Genomic DNA, 19,170 nt, shown 5'->3' with positions numbered 1-19,170 from the left:
TCTTGAGAGCATCCCATGTGCCAGGCACTGTATCAGGCACTCAACTTAATTCCCTCATTTCATTATCAGCACTGCATGAGGTAGAGATCGCTATCCAATACTAAGATGAGAAAACAAAATTTCACAGAGGTTAAATAATCACCCAAATTCTTTCAACTTAAAAGTTCCAGAACTATGATTTATGCCTAAATTTCTCTGAATTCACAGATTTCTAAGAATGTTCCTTTTCCCCAATCTTAAGGAAAGCACTGCTTATAGTATAATCCTCAATATTTAAATCATCTTAATCCACACAGGCGTGGTCACAACATTTTATGAAACTTGTGGGATTAATCATAACACTAGCTGAGGAGTTCATTATGCCTATCCCTTATACTGCAAGGAGATCCAACCAGTCCATTCTAAAGGAGATCAATCCTGGATGTTCATTGGAGGGACTGATGCTAAGGCTGAAACTCCAATACTTTGGCCACCTCATGAGACGAGTTGACTCACTGGAAAAGACTCTGATGCTGGGAAAGGTTGGGGGCGGGAGGAGAAGGGGACGACGGAGAATGAGATGGCTGGATGGCATCACCGACTCTGTGGACATGAGTTTGAGTGTACTCCGGGAGTTGGTGATGGACAGGGAGGCCTGGCGTGCTGTGATTCATGGGGTCGCGAAGAGTCGGACACGACTGAGCGACTGAACTGAACTGAACTGAACTGAAAGGACAGGGTAATGCAATCACTGTATAGTGAATACGACCTTGGGGTACATTAGAAAACTCATGTACATTAGAAAACCTTATAGTATGTGTATTCTTTCTCTCCAGAATGATTCCTGAAATTGACTTTAAGTAGAAGCACTTGATTACCATTACATGGTAAAATAATCATGGTAAAGTAATCATACTACTGGTAAAAACAAACTACCCATTCTCTGATGCTCTTCCTCTATATTCAATTGGGTATCTGTCAAAAGTCTTGTAACCCAGTAAACACAGGGAAGAACTTATTATGAGGATCATTATTTCCCTTCTCAAACTCTATTCAAACCACAGAGGGTCCAGTCTGCAGTAATTTTCTTTCATTTTAAAGCAACTTATAAAACAAGAATGTAAGCTTAATATAGGGTATATTTCCACTTACTGCATAGTGTAAAAGTGATAATGTTCAAAACTTAAGGAAACTCTTGAACTGAATGAACTCCTCATTCCCTAAAACTTGTTCACAGATAGGTTTCAAAGTTCAATATGTTCCATGTACCACATATAAGTTTCACATATAATTTTCCAGTCAAATAGACTGATTTTTATAGGACTTCTGGAAGCTTAACATACAAGGTGCATTCTGTCTGTCTAGAAAAGCCCAAGACAGGATTATCCAAATATTACCTGTAAAATAGGCATTGTGCCTCCCTATCAGCATTCCCTACACCACTCCTCTTAAGAAGCCACTCCTGTCCTATGACATGAGCTGGCCATGTGACATGCTTTAGCCAATGAAATGTTAACAGGTAGTGACATACACGGCCTCTAAACAGCAATTTAAAGAGTCCAGATTCCTGGCTCCTTCTGCCACAAGACTTGTTCACCCCAGAGAGGCTGTCCTTCAGCTCTGGTCCAGGAATGAAGAGGACATGCAGCAGAGTGGCAACAGATTCATCAGGAACACGAACATGAGTGAGAAAGAAACTTTTACTGCTATAAAACACTAAGATTTAGGGACTCTGTTTAATTAAACAAAGCTTTGCCTAAGCTGAATAAAACAGCATTATTTCCCAGATTTACTGAACCCTGGAACCGTTTTGCTAGGTAACATTTTCCAAGATTTGTTTCCTAAGTTACTCCTAATTTTGAATGGCATATTTTCTGTTAGTTAATACTGTAATTACGATGAACATATATGTATACTAGAAGTATAAAGTGTCAGTTTTCTTAAATTTTATCAGCATTTTCTGTCAGTATCTGCTTATAGTCAATAAAAATACTTTACTGAAGTAATCTAACATTCAGAGATCAAAGATCAGATGGCTACTTAAGTCAAGACTGCCACACAATTGCATATTGATGATATAGTTCTCTGAATAGGTAATATAAAAGGTCCTGCTTTATTTTCTATATATATACTCATATTTAGAAAACTCAGAATATTGCCACAAATTTAATTTTCTTTAAATCTCACTATACTCACTCCCTTTAGAATTAGTAATGGAGAACATATTTGAAATTTCAGTACAGATATTCAAATTTTCTGTAGTCTATTCTGCTGACCCACAAAACCACAGTCAACAGTATCCTAACTGCCATTCATAAATTCAGAATTTGTATTTCTGACTTATTATGCCTTAAAGGATAGTACAGAAAGGAGGAGAAATAAATAAATCTCAGTCCACTCACTGGCAATAAGATTTTGTTGGTGTTTCAATATCCAAGAAAACACACTTACAAGCTAAATGGCATTTATTTTTACAATGCAAATAATCCTACACTGTAACATTCAGAAGAATGGTTCAGAGGCCTTGTTATATCATAAAATCATAAAAGCAACATTCGGTCATGTACTTGCTAAAACAAAAAAAGCACACACAGATTTTCTAGACAGACCCAATAGGCTATCAAAAATACTTAAGAACAGAAAATATTTAAGTTTACCATGAATTGAAAATTTGAAGAATAAGTGCATGTCCTGAAAATTGCAACTAAACAATATTTACTATTTTTGTTCATTTTATGTAACATTCCTTGGTCTTACAAATCATCAGTTCACCATAAAGTATTCAAACATCAGTAAACTAATCACATGTTTTTATTCCCAGACTAAGAAAACTCTATGCATTTAAGTAATCATTATTAAAATTAATCCTAAGATATTCCAAAGGAAGCAGTTTTGAATACAACTTATGGACAGAAGGGCAGAATTATAGTATGCGAGTTTCAAAGTTTGATATAATTTGCCACATGTATACATTTTAAAATCTCAACTTTTTCTTCATTGTGTGGTTTTCATATTCAAAATAGTTTTATGGTACTGCTACACCTGCTTCTATTGTTTTTAATAGTTTTTTTTAAGCTCCCATAATGCTTTTTGATACTGATTCACTTTTCATTTAAAGCCAAAGGCAATACAAAAAGCTTTGAGGGAACAAACCAATTTAATATTTACTAAGACATGTATTCTCTAGATAACTGTGGACTTGAATAAATTGACTTTTTACCAATAGCCCATTACACTGGAGAAACAAGCCAGAAATTCTGAAAGTTAATTTTTAAAAATTAATTACCTTAAAGGAAAATTTAACTTACTTGATAACAGAGATTACGTGTCACTTTAAAAATACTAATAAAATTGACAAGTAAAAATACACAATTATCACACTTCCCTGATCAATACGGAAGGTGAATCCATCAGATGGGAAAAAGTTGAGACCAGCTCTGATACCACATAGCTCTTGACTGCTTCACTGCTTCCAGGTAACTAAGTAAGATGCACCACGGGGCTGCTCTTACCGGTCAAGTCAAGACTTTCCATTGTGATGTCAATGGAACATCAGAACTTCCAACTTCTGTGATGCAGCAGGATTCTGTGGAGGACCCATAGCAAAGTGATTAAAATGGTGAGCCAAGAAGCCCTTTCCAACTACTCTGACACTTAGTCTCCTTTAGCAAAATCATCCCTAAATAAGATGTATTAACAGCCAACCAATCAAAATGAGGAAAATGATTAAACATCCCTGGACTAACACTACTGAGGACAAAAAGACCTAAAGTATTTATCGTCAACTTTAATTTAACAAAAAGATGATTACTAAAATTACTAATGGGAATTCTGAGGCCAAAGTTACAGAGACAAAGAATTACAGGCAATTACTTCTTAGTTTGCTGACTAAATTCAGGTATAGAGTTACAGGCAAATCCTCTGGAAAAACATGGAATTAAAATGACATCCTGACTAAAGTCAAGTTATTTGAAATGACTGGTTCAACCGAACCAGTTAAAGCTTAACCACAATTAAGCTATGGTTCAGATGCTTATATTTTATCTTTTAAATGTTTTAAAGATGAGTAAAGCCAAGATAGTTCTTTTATTAAGGGGTGGGGGAACACACACAAATAGAGAAAAGCTGTTATAAATTACTTTCTAACTACATATGATGAAATAAATAAAAGAAAGAGGATTGAAATCAGGGTACAAATTAAATAAAATTTTATATTAATACTGCAAATATAGACATATACCTAAATTATCATTTTTTGTGAAATTTTTAAAATTTTTAATGTTTCCAATTTATTTATTTTTAAATTAATTAATTTATTTATTTTTAAATTAATTAATTTTAATCGGAGGCTAATTACAATATTGTACTGGTTTTTGCCATACATTGACATGAATCAGCCACAGGTGTACATGTGTTCCCCATCCTGAACCTCCTCCCACTACCCTCCCCATCCCATCTCTCAGGGTCATCCCAGTGCCAACAGCCCTGAGTGCCCTGTCACATTCATCGAAGCTGGACTGGTGATCTATTTCACATATGGTACCATACTATTCAATGCTATTCTCTCAAATCATCCCACCCTCGCCTTCTCCCACAGAGTCCAAAAGTCTGTGTGTCTTTTGCTGTCTCGCATATAGGGTCATCATTAATATAGACATATACCTAAATTACAATTTTTTTTAATTAAGCTATTTCAGTTTCTATATGAGACAGATTCATTTAGTTTCTCAAGTGCTTCATATGGTAATACTAAATCACACTCAACTAAGAGATAATTTCCTACTCCCTTGTGTATTATGACAATATATTGCTTTACAATCAGTAGGCTACAACACACTTTAGAAACTGGGTATCACTTACTGGCTTACTGCTTGATCAATATTGTTAGTCATTTTATGTGTTAGCTAAAGTTTTTTTTCAGCCACTACAATATGGACGAACTTGCTCTTATACATTAAATATCAAAAATGTGTAATGATTCATTTGAGTAATCCTAACTAGACTTAGATAATTCAGTTGTCACCCAGTGCTACAGAAGAAAACAATAACCAGGAAGAATAAAATATTAAGTGGTCTTATATGAGTTCTCACAAGATACTACTCATTTATCCACATTTTTTAGAACAAAGGCATGGATGAAAGAAGAAATCCAGATCTGTGAAGAAAATTACAAGGGACACACGAATACTTTCAAATTAAATGCTTATGTTGTTACGAAGGAAGCATACAATTTCAAAAACTGATTAAATAAACGGTATAAAAGTCTCTCCTTAATTATCATATGGCACCCCACTCCAGTACTCTTGCCTGGAAAATCCCATGAACGGAGGAGCCTGGTGGGCTGCAGTTCATGGGATCGATCGCGAAGAGTCGAACAAGACTGAGCGACTTCACTTTCACTTTTCACTTTCATGCACTGGAGAAGGAAATGGCAACCCACTCCAGTGTTCTTGCCTGCAGAATCCTAGGGATAGCAGAGCCTGGTGGGCTGCCGTCTATGGAGTTGCACAGAGTTGGACACGACTGAAGTGACTTAGCAGACAACTAACATTAAAACTGTTATTTTAAGAAAATGACATACACTATCTCATATATTAATTTCCATGCTTTTTCTTCATATAAATTTATAAAAGCCACTATCAAGAACCATTAAAAGAAAAATTATGAAATAGGTATAAATCATGAATTTCTATAAATAACTATCAAGTTATTTTATCAAGTAAATAAACTGGTATAAACTAAAAAAATGAATTTAATTCATACTGCCACAACTGGGAGAGATGACACCACTCCTATGGCAGAAAGCGAAGAACTAAAGAGCCTCCTGATGAAAGTGAAAAAGGAGAGTGAAAAAGCTGACTTAAAACTCAACATTCAAAAAACTAAGATCATGGCATCCAGCCCCATCACTTCATGGCAAGTAGATGGGCAAACAATGGAAACAGTGACAGACTTTATTTTCTTGGGCTCCAAAATCACTGCAGTTGGTAACTGTAGCCATGAAATTAAAAGACACTTGCTCTTTAAAAGAAAACCTATGACAGACTTAGATAGCATTTTAAAAAGCAGAGACATCACTTTGCTGACAAAGGTTCATATAGTCAAAGCTATGGTTTTTCTAGTAGTCATAAACGGATGTGAGAGTTGGACCGTAAAGAAAGCTGAGTGCCGAAGAATTGATGCTTTTGAACTGTGGTGTTAGAGAAGACTCTTCAGAGAGTCCCTTGAACTGCACGGAGAACAAACCAGTCAATCCTAAAGGAAAATCAATCCTCAATATTCATTGGAAGGACTGATGCTTAAACTGAAGCTCCAATACCTTAGCCACGTGACGTGAAGAACTGACTCCTTAGAAAAGATCCTGATGCTGGGAAAGATTGAAGGCAGGAGAACAAGGGGACAACAGAGGATGAGACGGTTGAATGGCATCACCGACTCAATGGACATGAGTTTGAGCGAGCTCCGGGAGTTGGTGATGGACAGGGGAAAAAGGCGTGCTGCAGTCCGTGGGGTCGCAGAGTCGGACATGACTGAGCGACTGAACTGATAGTGCCACAGTTGGGACAGGAGGGTCCAAAATTAAATTTGATGGTGTGGGTTTAATTCTTGGCGTGCTACAGTCCATGGGGTCCCAAAGACTGGGACACGACTTAGCAACTGAACAACAAATTTTTATTTTAGTTTAGAGATTTACTTACCTTTTAGTTTAAGAAGTGAGTGCAGGTTATCTGAGAAATAAAGTATGTTATATCCTATGTAGAGAAGTTCTGTTAGGAGCTCAAAAACAAACTCTCACTAATCTTAAGATTTGTTTCTATAATCAAATATATACCCCCCAAATAGAACAAATCTATACTTTACTTTGATTATTGTTCAATAATTTATCACATAGGATGTAAATATTTATGGATAAAGTGGGCAGAGAGAGGAAGGAGGTTGATTATGCTATAACCAATAAGGATTTTAAAACTCAGGATAACAAAGAAATCATGTTGGACTTAACTAACTTAGGAGAGGGCAGCCAAAGAATCAGCCAGGGAATAAGCCATAGAACAGAGGTCAATTCCAAGGCTGAAGATCCTGCCTGAGACAGACTCCCTTTGAGTTCTGAGCCACACTGAGAGACTCCGGATTTTATCTGGCTATTACAAATGACCACAGAGTAACTTCAGAAAAGCAGTTTCAGCACAAGCTGTTCTGTCTGCATTTAAGTTACAAGGCGACCATAAAATGTTCTGATTTGATGGAAATGGGCAGCTGTGTGAGGTGTCAGAAGGACAGGTGGGCAAGAAGGAGAAATGTCTAAGGGGGTGAATACAATCCTGCAGAACGGTGACTTCTGTATGCCCTTAGACGAAAGCCAGGGGAGATTTTCAACTGAGGCACCCCATGCCTGTCTGTGTTCTCTGGGTCACACGGTGCTTCCTCTCAGCCCTCCCTTCCACCCACACAGGGCCTTGAATTCCCAACTCCCAAGGACTTCAGTCCCACTAGCTCATTAAGAACCTTCTCCTTTTCCAAGGCCCATTTCCCACCCATGAAACTGCCTCCCACTGGATGTATACCAAGCCAGGACTGACCTGCCACAGCTCAGGATTCCCTCTGAGAAACTATCATGGCAGGTGGGAGTGCTAACTTTTAATTATCTATTATTTACCTCTTAACCACAAATAGGACATCTAACTTGGCATCTGAAAAACCCATCATAAAGATCTGGCCTAAACAACCGTTGAATTATCCCAAAGCAATTGGCTTCTTGATGGTTTACACATTACCCCTTGGGGTACTATGTCTTGAAAGCTTATTATACTAAAAAAATGAGATGCCACTTTTTACAATGCGATAGGCTCCCTCATTAGTGTTAATGTCCAATGTAATATTCAAGGCATATCATAGCAAAATCCCCTTCTAGGCCAACATTGTATGTTTTGCACCCTGATGTCACTACAACCTAGTCAGTGCAGACTCCAGGCAACCATGCTGTCCACTTACATGGAAGAATATTAAATCCCCATGAATGACTGCTTTTCTGATGTTTTCATCAATTCTCTGGGTAACAGACTAAGCTTTAACTAACTCATTTTCATACATAACCCTAATTCAATCAAGCTCAATAAAAGTCATTCTGAACTGCAATTATTTGCTAAGGAACAACTGCGTTCAAATGGAAAAAAAAAAAAAACAAAGCAAAACAAAAACCTGCTGGGTGTGACACAGCACATGGTACAGACTGCCTCTCAATTTATGGAGCCAGAAACAACAACAAAATTAGCCAAACTGTTAGAGAAGGAAATAATGTTTTTCCTCATCTTCCTGAAAAGAGAATATTCATGCTTTTACACTGGAAGAAAAGCAAAATGGAGACCCAAGAAAGTAGATTTTAAAATTATTATTTTCAATTATGTTTATGCTCTGAAAGAGGCTGCATTTCTAATCTAAGAGTTAGTATGACGTCTGAAAGACATTTGAAGGACTGATGCTAAAGCTGAAACTCCAATACTTTGGCCACCTCATGCAACGAGTTGACTCACTGGAAAAGACTCTAATGCTGGGAAGGATTGGGGGCAGGAGGAGAAGGGTACGACAGAGAATGAGATGGCTGGATGGCATCACCGACTCGATGGACATGAGTTTGAGTGAACTCCGGGAGTTGGTGATGGACAGGGAGGCCTGGCGTGCTGTGATTCATGAGGTCGCAAAGAGTCAGACACGACTGAGCGACTGAACTGAACTGAACTCAACTGAAAGACAAAACTCATCCACGTCACAAATGACAGTCTTAACATCCGCTCTTTCACTCCGTCTTCCACCGGTTTTCTCCATTTCCCCAATAATATGTATTCTGATCTCCACTTTACAAAGTAGGTGTTCTCTACAAGATTCTTCCTGTCTTAAAGCTACTTCCTCAATTCACCCTTTTTTAAACTATATGTTTACAAGTAAAATGTAAATGTTGTTTATAAATAAAAGCTAAATACAAATGCCAAGCTCTTACTTCTATGTAAATATATCATATTTATAGTACAAAAAAACTCATTAACTAAAACTTTCCCAGCCTTGTATGTGCATAAGGCCCCCTACTCACCCCCAAAGTATTTAATATTCTTTTCATCTCCTCAGTAGTAGTACAAGGCACACTGCAAAATAATATAGTACTGAAAATGCACACCTGCTGTTATGCAATTTTGATCAATCAATTCCACACCTCAGGTCATTGTGGTATAGCAGAGGCCAAAGGATGTTTTTTCCCAAAAATGATAAGGCTCCGGTTAAATCATTTGCTGAAATAAATTACCTTTATGCAGACAAAGATAAATGCTTGGAAATATATAATACATATGCTTGTTTTAAAAAAGAGTTGTCTTTTTTCATAATTCTTATTGTCACTGTCTTCATTTTATTATTTTATTAAGGTATGAAAAAAGACAACACTTTTGTTAAAATTACCCACCTTGCCTGTCTTTACAGCTGAAGCTTATTTCACAGGCATTTCAGCTTAGGCACCAATCGTTAACAGAAATTACAAGTGTCAGCTACACTGAAAATGGAAATTTCTAAAAAGAAGATGCAAATCTGAAGTATCTTTGTTACCACCTTCCCACCCCGACCCGTGCATTTCCTCATGACCCAGAGTCTTTCACAGTTAACAAACCTTAAACATAGTTTAAAAAAAAAAAGCAAAACAAGCCTTAAGAGTTCACTAGATAATAACAGTAAAGCAAAATAACTATTAGTACAAGTGATTACCATCTGTCCATCTGTTTGGAATTCCCAAAAAGGTGTAGAAAAGGACCAGCAGGCACAGATAGAAAACTCTAGCATTCATTGTTAGACCTGCTAAAATAACAGGATGAAAGATGTGGAAATCCTCTCCCCTTCAGTACTCAGTATTGACCAGTTATAAAACCATGCTTTAAAAACTACCTCCCACCTATCTACAACCAAGAGTACAAAGATGCAAATGATATAACCTTTTATTGAGAAATTAATGATGACTTACTATGTATTAGCAATGCAAACAGTATTATGAGATCGCTGTTTTCTGGAAGTTAATGATCCAGACAGGCAATCAAACTCACACACACACACGTACACACACACACATATACTGAGTTACATAATAACAGAAAGAAATGTGTAATGTCAAAATGGTAAGCAAAGAATTTCCCCAAAGTTAGATTGCTCAAGGAAATCTTTATATAGGAAATGAAGAGGATGGAGAAGGGTGTCATGGGCACAGACCCACACGGGGCCTAAGTTCATTATGTAGGAAGGGGCAGGAGGCAGATCTGGGCTCACATCAGACAGTGGAACATGAAATGTAGGCAAATGAGAGAAATGCAACTTGCTCTTCTTTTTTTCTCTCTCCACAGTCTCATAAACAGCAAAGTACAGTTAGCAGCATGGTGTTCTGCAAAGCATACTGATCTTGGGGCCAAACCTGTATCCCTCATTCACTTACTCCTCTGCCACTGTGAGCCAATTCCTGAGACTCCCTAAGCGTCCACTCCTCATTGACAGAAGGATAACAATTCCTACACCTCTACAGGTTGCCCTAAATTATTAGAAGATGTTATAAATACAAAGGGTTTGGCATATAGGAAGTGCTCAATAAATGTTAGTGAGCGCACTAGAATTAAAAACTATGTGGTAGAAAAGCAATTTAAAAAAAAGTAACATTGTGAATATGCTGAAGTTTGCTTTGAATATTCACAGTATTTGAATACTAAGTAAATTGCTAGTGTTTCAAAAAGGTAGATTTTGTTTTAATTTAGGTAGTTTTAACCCACTCCAGGGTTCTTGCCTGGAGAATCCCAGGGACGGGGGAGCCTGGTAGGCTGCCGTCTATGGGGTTGCACAGAGTCGGACACGACTGAAGCGACTTAGAAGCAGCAACGTATGCTTAGTCTGAACAACCACTTTTTACTCCTACCAATTTCAAGCTACATTAACTGATTTGATAATGTGGACATTTTATTTTAATGTTCCTTTGCCGTTAAGACTGTTGTTTCAGGGACCATGGTGCACCTATGAATTTCTGCAGTTTCCTTAAGTAGAGGTGGAAAATGAGCAGGCATTAGTCTAGTCAGATGGCTTGGCAGGGAGGCCGTGAATGCCTCTTTTATACTCTTGTGAACTATATAAATGTGCCTTTGACCTTCTCAGGCAGGGGAAATTGCACATTTAAGGCAGAAAGAGTTTCACTTCCAGGAAGAGTATAAAAACGTGCTTGCCAGCAGCTATACGAGGCACACTGACAGGGAACCCCCAGGTACTTTGGGAAGATTCATTAGCTCTATCAAGCCACTGAGCTGGAAAATATAAGGTTAAGATAATCCCAGCCCTGTGGGATATCACATTTCCACATTACTGTGGCTTAGTCCAAGTAAACCTTGGCCTCCACACCTGAGGAAGTAGCCTGTATCTTCAGGGAGGGGTTCTGTGAATGAAACTTCCTGGAGGAATCTCAGGACCACCTTGTCCTTTGAGGTAAGAAAGGATTCCTTTAATCAGCAATCATTCACGATAGACAGAAAATCATACTCTTAACTTAGTCCAAAGTCAGTTGATAAAAAAAAAAGGAAGTCAGTTGTGAGCAATTTACATAATTTTAAATGGAAAACATTCTGTTCCGAGAAGTAAAGGACACTAATCTTTCCCTTTTCTCCTGTATTACTTAAACTGCACAAAGACAATTTAAAGAAAAATAACATAATGTACAATTCTGTCATAAAAAAATCACATCTCTATTAAAATCTATGTTATTAAAAAACCATACTATCCAAAAAGACTCCTTGTCCCTTTCAGGTGCACCTAATGGATATATAGCAGGTAGTTTTGCAGCAGAAAGACACTAGTTCCAGATATGGTGATTCCAAGAACATTTCTGATCAGTCAGTCAGTCATTTCAGTTGCCCAGTTGTGTTTGACTCTGCGACCCCATGGACTGCAGCACGCCAAGCCTCCCTGTCCATCATCAGCTCCCGGAGTTTACTCAAACTCACGTCCATTGAGTCGGTAATACCATCCAATCATCTCATCCTCTGTCATCCCCTTCTCCTCCTGCCTTCCATTTTTCCCTGCATCAATGTCTTTTCCAAAGAGTCAGTTCTTCGCATCAGGTGGACAAAATATTGGAGTTTCAGCTTCAGCATCAGTCCTGCTAATGAATATGAAGGACTGATTTCCTTTAGGATGGACTGGTTGAATCTCCTTGCTGTCCAAGGAACTCTCAAAAGTCTTCTCCAACACCACAGTTCAAAAGCATCAATTATTCGGTGCTCAGCTTATAGTCCAGCTCTCACATCCATACATGACCACGGGAAAAACCATAGCTTTGACTAGATGGCCCTCTGTTGGCAAAGTAATGTCTCTGCTTTTTAATATGTTGTCTATGTTGGTCATAACTTTTCTTCCAAGGAGCAAGGGTCTTTTAATTTCATGGCTGCAGTCACCAATTACAGTGATTTTGGAGCCCAAAAGAAAGTCTGTCACTGTTTCCACTGTTTCCCCATTGATTTGCCATGAAGTGATGGGACCAGATGCCATGATCTTAGTTTTCTGAATGTTGAGTTTTAAGCCAACTTTTTCACACTCCTCTTTCACTTTCATCAAGAGGCTCTTTAGTTCTTCGCTTTCTGCCATAAAAGGGTGGTGTCATCTGCACATCTGAGGTTACTGATATTTCTCCCGGCAATCCTGATTCCAGTTTGTGCTTCATCTAGTCCAACATTTCTCATGATGTACTCTGCATATAAGTTAAATAAGCAAGGTGACAATATACAGCCTTGATGTACCCCTTTCCCAATTTGAAACCAGTCTGTTGTTCCATTTGCAGGTCTCACTGTTGCTTCTTGACCTGCATATACAGATTTCTCAGGAGGTAGGTCAGGTGGTCTGGTATTCCCATCTCTTGAAGAATTTTCCACAGTTTATTGTGATCCACATAGTCAAAGGCTTTGGTGTAGTCATAAGGCAGAAATAGATGTTTTTCTGGAACTCACTTTTTCGATGATCCAGCGGATGTTGGCAATTTGATCTCTGGTGCCTCTGCCTTTTCTAAATCCATCTGGAACATCTGGAAGTTCATGGTTCATGTACTGTTGAAGCCTGGCTTGGAGAATTTTGAGTATTACTTTGCTAGTGTGTGAGATGCATGCAATTGTGCTGTAGTTTGAGCATTCTTTGGCATTGCCTTTCTTTGGGATTGGAATGAAAACTGACCTTTTCCAGTCCTGTGGCCACTGCTGAGTTTTCCAAATTTGCTGGCATATTGAGTGCAGCACTTTCACAGCATCATCTTTTAGGATTTGAAATAGCTTAACTGAAATTCCATCACCTCCACTAACTTTGTTCATAATGATGCTTCCTAAGGCCCATTGACTTCACATTTCAGTATGTCTGACTCTAGGTGAGTAATCACACCATCGTGATTATCTGGGTCGTGAAGATCTTTTTTGTACACTTCTTCTGTGTATTCTCGCCACCTCTGCTTAGTATCTTCTGCTTCTGTTAGGTCCATACCATTTCTGTCCTTTATTGAGCCCATCTTTGCATGAAATGTTCCCTTGCTGCTGCTGCTGCTGCTGCTAAGTCGCTTCAGTCGTGTCCGACTCCGTGCGACCCCATAGATGGCAGCCCACCAGGCTCCGCCATCCCTGGGATTCTCCAGGCAAGAACACTGGAGTGGGTTGCCATTTCCTTCTCCAATGTGTGAAAGTGAAAAGTGAAAGTGAAGTCGCTCAGTCGTGTCTGACTAGTAGCGACCCCACTGGTATTTCTAAATTTTCTTGAAGAGATCTCTACTCTTTCCCATTCTATTGTATTCCTCTATTCCTTTGCACTGATCACTGAGGAAGCCTTTCTTATCTCTTCTTGCTATTCTTTGGAACTCTGCATTCAAATGGGTATATCTTTCCTTTTCTTCTTTGCCTTTCGTGTCTCTTCTTCAGCGCTATTTGTAAGGTTCCTCTGGTAGCCATTTTGCCTTTCTTTTTCTTGGGGATGGTCTTGATCTCTGCCTCCTATACAATGTCACGGACCTCTGTCCAGTTGTTCAGGCACTCTATCAGATCTAATCCCTTGAATCTATTTGTCACTTCCACTTTATAATCGTAAGGGATTTGATTTAGGTCATCCTGATATGAAGACTCAAAGTAATCTGTTCAAAAACGATCCACAGTGAAGTGTTAATACACTCCCTTTTGAAGTTACTTATTCACAAAGCAGTTACTCCTAGAAAAAATAATACTATATAATAATTAGCTATGTTAAACCAGAAAGAGCCGAGAAACTGCCCATAGAGGCAACAGAAAAGTCAGTTACAACATTTCCAAAGCTGAAATCAAGAGGTTAAGTGACTGGACAGAAGGCATTCAGCTAGTGTGTGGCCAAGCCTGACAACACTCTGTGATTCCACACTGCTTGCTGCCCCTGTAGGATATGATGCTAGTCCTGACTAGAGACCCCATTCCATCGTGGAATCCCAGAAAGCTAAAGGGAGTCAGTCTTCACTCAGTTCAAGCACACAGCAGGCTAGACGCAGAGCTAGCCAGAACCAAGGGCTGCTGCTATTGGTCAGTGCACTATCCCTAGGTTCAGTGCTCTCTTCTGGACTGTCATTAATCAGTTTGATCTGACAGCAGGTGACTCCAGACCAGATGACGTCAGATTCCTACTCTTCATCTTGTCTTCCATTGTAGCAACATTTCAGGGCTGTCAGAGAATGCTTCTTGGCTCTAAAACATTTTCCCCTTTCTAGTCTGAACACATCTTTTAGTTGCAAAAATAAGCACACAAAAATTTGTGTTTCTAAATACTCATAAATACCTAGGATTGGGCTTCCCTGGTGGTAAAGTTGTTAAGAATCCACCTGCCAACGCAGCGACACAGGTTCAATCTCTGCTCTGGGAAGATGCCAAAGGCCACATATGTTCCACAACTATTGAGTCTGTGCTCTAGAGCCCCAGAGTCACAGCTACTGAAGCCCGAGTGCCTAGAGCCTGTGCTCTGTAACAAGAGAAGCCACTACGATAAGAAGTCCATGCTCCCCGCAACTAGAGAAAAGCCCACACAGCAATGCAGACCCTCAACACACAAAAATTAATAAATCTTTTCTTAAAAAATTTTAATTAAAAAAATATATACCTTGCAGTAAAAAGTTAATGTTTGTTTATGTGGAGGGAGGGGGAGCATATAGAAACTCTGTACTTTCTACCCAGTTTTGCTGTGAACCCAAAACTTCTCTAAAAAGTAAAGTTTATTATTTTTTTTAAAGCTACTGTCAATTTACTTCATTCTAACAATTTTCAAATTATATACACACTAGCGAACGACAGACCAATAACAGTTGAGAATTTATAAACAGTAATTCTCCTTTTAAATGCTCACGCCCACCAGAAACACCTAGTAACAATTAAATTAATGTCCTCCATTAAACCTAACCCCATGCCCGACAACATCAACCTCCGTACAGTATACATGCTTCACTGATCACTAATCGTCATTAAATGTCTCTGCTCCTACAGCAGTCATTTCAAGTAATGTGCAATATTTGGCTCAAACTAAGCCAATTCAAAAAAAAAAAAATCAAAGGAATAATTCTCCTAGTACTCCCATTGATTTGACAGAAAAACAATTGTATCCTTTGTGGCTAATTCCAGCATAGTGACCCTCAGAACTCAGTGTTATACAATCACAGAGGCCACCAATCACACAGGTCTCAAGGTGAACGGTGACATGTATATATGCCTTGCAAGCATCTATACTAGTTATGGCTCTCAATCCTGCTGGTATTTTGAAATTTTAACTTTTTTTTTATAATTAAGAAAATCAGATTTTGTCATTTCAAGTTAAAAAGCAAACTCCCTGTACATGCCTTACTTAAAAGCCACAGAAGTGTGTTTCTCTATACTGGCTTTTCTTAAGCAGAAATTACAGACATACATGTTTTTGCCTGCAAGGTTTATGTGTATCTCCCATTTTCTGCAAACAGAACATTGACTTTTAGGAAAATACTCCACTTTCTCAAGGTCCAGGCTTGGAGTGGGACTGACCTAATTCTTCTCAAGCTACAGGGATAGACATATAACCCAGGCTTGGCCCATCAGCTTATTTCATATTCTGGCATGAGAAATGGGTGTGAAACCTGGATCAGAACACAGCACGCAAAATAACAGGTATGCGCAGATACATTCAGAGAAGGCAATGGCAAGCCACTCCAGTACTCCTGCCTAGAAAATCCCATGGATGGAGGAGCCTGGTAGGCTGCAGTCCGTGGGGTCGCTAAGGGTCAGACAGGACTGAGCGACTTCACTTTCACTTTTCACTTTCACACATTGGAGAAGGAAATGGCAACCCACTCCAGTGTTCTTGCCTGGAGAATCCCAGGGACGGGGGAGCCTGGTGGGCTTCCGTCTATGGGGTCACACAGAGTCGGACACGACTGAAGTGACTTAGCAGCAGCAGCAGCAGCAGCAGCAGCAGCAGATACATTATTACTACTGTCCGAAATGAGAGGAGAAAAGAAAGAACAATGGCTTGCAGTTTTGTTTTCATAAGAGGAAAGGAACATAGAAGCAGTGGATCACACATAAACCTCCTGAAATAAAAAATGAAAGGGAGTATTGATTTATTTTACTTTATTTGGAATCCTAATTTCAATCAATTTATTTTAAAAATCTGGCACATGATAACATGCAGTAAGTCAAGATGTTTAAATTTTCAATCTGTACTTCTATAGCACCAATTTTCTTTCAATTTATATTTCCTATAAAGAGAAGTTTCAAGTTTCAACAAAAACACTGAAAAACTAGATAATGTGACTTCTAAAACCAATTCTAAGGGCATTTTCATTCTGTATGCCATTATACTTGGTGGATACTGGCATACAATTCATTCTCCATAGCTTAAATAATTTTTATCCTATTTAGGAAGAAAAAAAAAACATGGAATAGTTAGGAATAGAGGGATTTGCTTTAGTGAGTTACCATACTTACTTCTGGAAAAAATAACCAATTTTTAAAGAACAAAAGTAAAATATAATGACACAAAAGCTATTCTGAATATAATCTTTAAATCTGTTCTAAGATTCTGCTTTATTATTTTATTTTTTAGTTTCTCCATATAAGTGAAATCATACAGTAATTGTCTCTGACCTATTTCACTTAGGATAATACCCTATAGGTATCCATGTTGTAATGAATGGCAAATTCAATGAATGAATTTCACATTGTTTTTTATGGATACGTAGCATTCCAGTGTATGCATGCATGGTGGTGCGGGGAGGGTGTTGAGATCTCTTCTTTATATATTCATCCATTGACCGACATATAAGTTGTTTCATACCTTGGCTACTGTACACAATGCTGCAATGAACGCAGAGGTGCATATATCTCTTTGAATTAGTGTTTTTGTATCCAGATAAATATCTAGAAGTAGAATAACTGGATCATATGACAATTCTGTTCTTAATTTTTTAAGGAAATCCCTATACTGTTTTCCAAGTGGTTGCACCAATTTATATTCCTACCAACAGCATGTAAGGGTTCCTTTTCTTCACATTCTAACACTTATTATTTCTTATTTTTTGATAATAACCTTACAAATTTTAAAGGGAATCTTCTCTGCAAAACAAGTTACTTTTATAGATAGAAATAGTCACAAAAGAGTTGGGTATCACACAGTATATTGGAAATTATTTTCTTCATAAATCCTTCATATCATTTTTACTTGACCCATACCATTCATAAATATATGGAACGTGTTCACATATGAACAAATACATACATATGACCAAATCTCAACTCCGAAGTGCTGAATTCTACTGCAACTCAGATTCCAGAAGGTGCTTGCTATAATTTAAAAGCAATAACACAGGCACTTGTTTCCTACTTTGGAGTAAGAAGGAAACAAAGAAAGAAATATCATTTAAATGTAAATTAAGACCTAGGATATATTTCCAAACATTAGCTATACCAAGGAGGCTTTTCCAGTATTCTGTAAATGTCAAACTCTGCTTCAACAACACAATTAAAACTGAACTTAAATTACTCTACACTTAGGGTAACAGTACCTGGAAGAAGAGTAATTACATTTTCTGGAATGTGGTTCACAGTCTTCAATGAATCTAGTCACTGTCAAGGGCTTCATATAAGGTATTTCTGGGAATCCTCAAAATATAGTCTAAGATATAGACTTGCATAGAAGTCTATTTATCTATAATAAAATCTGCAATACAATTCAACACTGTAGCTAACAAGATAGTTTGAAATCATCAATAGCTTCCCTTTATCCCATACTCCACTCCCATTCTCCTTTCTCCCTTCATTTTACTGACATTTTTTCTTCCAGTTTTACTGAAATATAATCGAGATACGGCACTGAATAAGTTTAAGGTGTACAGCATAATGGTTTGCCTTACATACATCATGAAATGACTACCACAATAAGTTTAGGAAGCATCTATCATCTCACACAGATATGAAATGAAAGAAGTAGAAACAAACTTTTTCTTGAGATGAGAATTCTCAGTATTTGTCCTGTCAACTTCCATATGTAACATAAAGCAGTGTTAATTTAGCATATTGTACACTATATCCCTAGCGCTTATTTACCTTATAATGGGGAACTTGTACCTTTAGAACTCTTTCATCCAATCCCCTCTCCTCCCACCTGTGCTAACCACAAACCTGATTTCGTTTCCTATGAGTCTGTTTCTTCGTTTTGAAGTACATAATTGACCCACAACACTACGTTAGTTAGTACTTGCTACACAACATAGTGAATCATTATGTCTACTCATTTCAAAATAATCACTATGCTCAGTCAAGTTACTAGATATCCCCATGCAAGGATATTAGTTACCATCTTCCCCATTCTGTACATTTCATACGCATGACTCATTTATTTTGCAACTGAAAGTTTGTACTCCTCATCTCCCTCACCTATTTCATTCCTCTCCTCAACCCCTTTCCCTCTGGCAACCACCTGTTTGTTCTCTGTACCTGTAACTCTGTTTCTCTTTTGTTATGTTCATTTATTTATTTTTTAGATTCCACATATAAGGAAAATCACACAATATTTGTCTTTCTGTCCGACATATTTCATTTAGCGTAATACCCTCTTGGTCTATCCATGTTATTGCAAATGTCAAGATTTCATTCCTTTTTATGACTAATACTCCACTCAGCT

General features: G+C 38.0%; 1 protein-coding gene across 16 annotated transcripts in view; it reads right to left on the bottom strand.

The window, feature by feature from the left end:
* BBX (BBX high mobility group box domain containing) overlaps window positions 1–19,170 on the bottom strand; it is a 298,700-nt gene that overhangs the window by 160,889 nt on the left and 118,641 nt on the right. For 14 of the 16 annotated variants that reach the window (XM_055418693.2, XM_055418272.2, XM_055418703.2 and 11 more), the window contains one exon: window positions 3,492–3,565. The exons of the other annotated variants lie outside the window; for them this stretch is intronic. The gene's annotated coding sequence lies outside the window, so the exon portion shown is untranslated. The remainder of the gene's footprint in view (window positions 1–3,491; window positions 3,566–19,170) is intronic. 16 annotated transcript variants of the gene reach the window in all.

This window comes from Moschus berezovskii, chromosome 1 (assembly GCF_049115385.1).
Source record: "Moschus berezovskii isolate FMDL1 chromosome 1, NW_MosBer_1.0, whole genome shotgun sequence".
Lineage (NCBI taxonomy): Eukaryota > Metazoa > Chordata > Mammalia > Artiodactyla > Moschidae > Moschus > Moschus berezovskii.
This window is presented reverse-complemented; position numbering and strand designations above follow the sequence as displayed.